A 4,720-nucleotide genomic window follows, 5' to 3' on the forward strand; every position below is an offset into this window, starting at 1 on the left:
AAGAGGCCCTACAGTGCTTAGACAGCACGAACAAGAAAAATACCAGACCTCTTTTACCTAATATTCACAAGTAAGGAAGGGGAAAACTATCTAAACGTGAAATGTCCAGAATAGGCAAATCCACAGAGACACAAAGTAGATGCATGGTTGCCAGGGGCTGGGGGGAGTCGGTGCATCTACGAATGGGAACAGGGCTTCTTGGGGTGATCAAAGTGTTCCGGAATTGGATACTGGGGATGACGGCACATTCTGTGAATATACTAGAAACCACTGAACTGGACACTTTAAAGGGGTGAATTTTATGGTATGTGAATTATATTTCAATTTAAAATCTAACCAAGAATATTACAAAGTAACTGTTTAAGATGGTTCCATTTGGGTTTGGTTAATTCGTGACATTTATACATAGTGTCATACACTTTAAAATGTAAGACTGGGGCTTCCCTGGTGGCGCAGTGGTTGAGAGTCCGCCTGCCAATGCAGGGGACGCGGGTTCGTGCCCCGGGCCGGGAGGATCCCACATGCCGTGCAGCGGCTGGGCCGGTGAGCCATGGCCGCTGAGCCTGCGCGTCCAGAGCCTGTGCTCCGCAACGGGAGAGGCCACAACAGTGAGAGGGCCGCGTACCGCAAAAAAAAAAAAAAAAAAAAAAAAATGTAAGACTAAAACCAAAAGTGGATATGCCTGATGCTGTGGGCAGTGCCTGACACATGAGGGGACAGTAAGATTTCTTTGTAAGAACAGCACATGCTCACAGAGAAAACAACAACAACTAGACACGGGGGTAACGTGTAAAGAGTAAGTACCAGATTCCGGGACTGCAACCACCCAGAGGCAGACGCTCCCCTGGGTGTTCAGTGCGACTGTGCAGATGTCCAAAAATAGCAAAGGCACACAGAGGAAAACCTGTCTCTACACAAGCTGTGCTGTACATGCAAACTAACCTACAGCTTTTCTTTCGTCACCTACAATGTATCCTGGGCACTTTTCCACATCAGCATGTAAAGATGCACTTCATTACTGTGAAGGGCTGCACAGCACTCCACTGCATGGTTTACCAGTTCTACTCATGGCGAGCTAGGTTGGTTTTGGTTTATATTATAAACAAACTGCAGTGAGCAATCCTGAATGCATCTTTGTACATTTAGGCAAGCACACAGCAACACAACTGCTGGGTCAAAGATGATGTGCGTTTTAAAATACATAATCACCGCTCGGGATTTCCCTGGTGGTGCAGTGGTTAAGAATCTGCCTGCCAATGCAGGGGACACGGGTTTGAGTCCTGGTCCGGGAAGATCCCACGTGCCACAAAGCAACAAAGTCTGTGCGCCACAACTACTGAGCCTGCACTCTAGAGCCTGCGAACCACAACTACTGAGCCTGCATGCTGCAACTACTGAAGCCCGCGTGCCTAGAGCCCGTGGTCTGCAACAAGAGAAGCCACCGCAATGAGAAGCCCATTCGCCGCAACTAGAGAAAGCCCGCGCACAGCAACAAAGACCCAACACAGCCAAAAATAAATTAAAAAAGAGTGTGTATATATATATATATATACATACACATATAAATCACTACCAAACATCTTTCTAAAAAGGTTGCCCATTGTATACTTCCTCCAACAGTTAGTAAACTAATAAACATTATTTTAGAGGACAGTAGCTCATTTCACTCAAACACTGATGCTCCCAACTTTGTTTCGGCCACAGCCGGGTTTTCTGGAGGGCACTGCTGGCCTTGTTGGTGAGCACATCTCAGGTTCTTCTGCAGAGCTGTCGGCAGACACCGCCACGCCACACTGGAGGGCACACCCGCCGGCCTGCTCCACGAGTGGGAGAGCCCTTCTTCAGGTGAGCAACTCTGCAGAGGTTTGCCAAACCAACCACATTTTATTTCAACAGATAGCCGGTCACCTACAACGTACACAGCTCTGTGCCTCGCGTGCAGGGCACAGGGAGGAAGGAGACTGTCCCACCCTTAGGGGCCTCTGTGGGAGTCGTGAGGAAGGTGAGCCCTCCAGGGTTAAAAGGTACGAGCGGCGGCAGATGCCGAGAAACGCCACCTGAGAGGTTACAAAGGGCTGCGGACCTTCAAAACAGGAGGCTAGCACCTCTGTTTGGGGGAGATGGGGGGTTTCCTGAGTGGGATTTGTGGTATGATTCCAATTCTAGCAGAGGAGGAGAGAAGGAGGGCAGGCAGACACAGCACCGTTAGCTGGTTGTGGAGGGGAACCGGGAACGGGGGGCTCTGGGGAAGGAGCCGGACAGGCAGGGCATCCGGTCCTGAGGGGTCTGGGTGGGAAGGACGGCCTGGTGCCCCTTCCCTGAGGCAGATCCTTGGGCACAGCTTTTGTCCCCTGGGCCTCACTTTTTCTGTTCCCGTGAAAAAGTGAAAAAGAATTACTACCCCTAATTCTCATGGCATTAACAGGAGTCACTGATATATTATACAGAGGATCCCTCTACAAACTCTGCAGCACTATACAGAGAAGATACACCCTCCTCCAGCTGGGGTCAGGAAGTCTTATGGGATCGCGCTGTTTCCTCATCTTAGACAGCTCAAAGCCTCTTTGAAAAGCCTCTTCTCAGCAATTAGGCAAGAAAAAAAGAAATAAATGGCATCCAGATTGGAAAGGAAGAAGTAAAACTATTTCTATTTTCAGATGACATAATCTTGTGCATAGAACATACTAAGGAATCAACTAAAAACAAGCCGAACTAATAAACTTGTTCAGCAAGGTCGCAGAACACAGGATCAATATATAAAAACCAGCTATACTGCTATACACTAGCAATGAACAATCCAAAAATAAAATTAAGAAAATCCGTTTAAAAGAGCACCAAAAAGAATAAAATATCTAGGAATAAATGTGACCAAAGAAGGGCACGATGTGTACTCTGGAAATCATAAAACGTTGTTGAAGCCATTAAAGATGTAAATAACGGAAAGATACCCCATGTTTACGGGCTGGAAGACTTAACATACTACTCACACTGATCTACAGATTACTCTCAACCCCTATCAAAATCCTAGCTGGTTTCTTTTTTCTTGCAGAAATTAATAAGCTAAACCTGAAATTCATATGGAAGTACAAGAGACCCAGAACAGAAAAAACAGTCTTGAAAAAGAAGAACAAAGTTGGAGGACTCACACTTCCTTATTTCAAAACTTACTACAAATTAATCAGGATATTATGGTACTGGAAGTAAGGACAGATATATGGCCAATGAAACAGAACTGAGAGTCTAGAGAGAAACGCTTAACTTATGGTCAACTGATTTCTGAGCAGGGTGCCGAGACCATCGATGGGGAAGGAACAGGATGCACTCAGGGTCGGCGATCTCACTACTGTCACAGAACAAAGCAGGCTCCACTCCTAGCCGTCCTCCTCACAGCTCTTTCAGTCTGTGCTGGTGGCCACCGCCCATCAGCTGCCGAGACACCTCCCTCCTCCCTCCCAGGTGGTCAACTCAGCAGAACTCGGGGACAGAAAGTACCGCTTCATGGAGAACAGGTTGGGGGGATCTAAGACCTCCCTGGCTGATATCCTTCCCTGCCTTTCAAAAAATGTACTATGTGATATTTGACACATAAAAGAGATTATGTGCAATATACATGCAAGGTAAGAATACAACAACAAAACCCCAGAACCCACTGCCCATTTAACAGTCACCATCTACCTGTGTGCTCCTTCCTCAGCTATCCTCCTGCCTCTCTCCAAAAGTAAATATCAGCCTGAACTTCGTATTTATAATTTTCTTACTAGCATATATTTTTCTTCTTAAACAATATACTTTTGCCCGTTTTTAACCTCATAAAAATGATATACCATATGTAGTCCTCTGCCATCAGTATTACATCTACCCATGTTTGCTGTGTATAGTAGACATACTTCATTCATTTTCACTGCAGTATAATATTCCATGATGTACTTATCTATTTTCTTACCACACTGCTTCCAGTTTTTGCTATTATGGACAGTCTGTTCTGAGGCTCTCATCTCATGTAAGTTTCTCTAGACCAGGGGATTGGGGTTCAGCAAACTATAACCTATGGGTCAAAGATAGTCAGTAGCCTATTTCTGTTAGGCCCTTGAGCTTAAAATGCTTTTTAGATTTTTAAAGAGTCGAACAAACAAATGAAACAAAGGCAGCTGTGTGACAAGACTGTGCGCTGCCCACAAAGCCTAGAACATTTACCACCTTGCCCTTTACAGAAAGAATCTGCCAGTCTCTGTCCCGAACTCTACGTCTAGAGTGCAGAGGAACGGCTGGTTAGTAAGGTGCAGGCGCGGCCAATTTACAAGCTTCTCTTAACCCACACCCTCCCTCACCAACACTGGGTATCATCAGACATCTTAATTTCTGCCAACCTAGCAAGTACGATGGTTCCTTTTCTTCCTTACTCTGATTAATTAAATAGGTTTAGCATCTTTTTGTACACTCATGGGCCACTGGTGATTTTCCTTCTGTTGAAATGCCTGATTGCGTCTCTTTTGCACTATTTAATTGGGTTATTGGTCTTTTAAAATATTGATTTGTAGGTGTTCTTCATATGCTCTGACTGCTAATCTTTTGTTAGTTATATGTATATGCTTTTCCCCTAGGTTGCGTCTTGACTTTATTTATGTATTTTAATGAAGAGAAATTCTTAATTTTAATGTAGTCAAATGTATCTTTTTAAAGGATAACCTTTATCTGTATCTTGGCCTTTTAAAAATATTCA

Source organism: Lipotes vexillifer, unplaced genomic scaffold (assembly GCF_000442215.2).
Source record: "Lipotes vexillifer unplaced genomic scaffold, Lipotes_vexillifer_v1.1 scaffold584, whole genome shotgun sequence".
Lineage (NCBI taxonomy): Eukaryota > Metazoa > Chordata > Mammalia > Artiodactyla > Lipotidae > Lipotes > Lipotes vexillifer.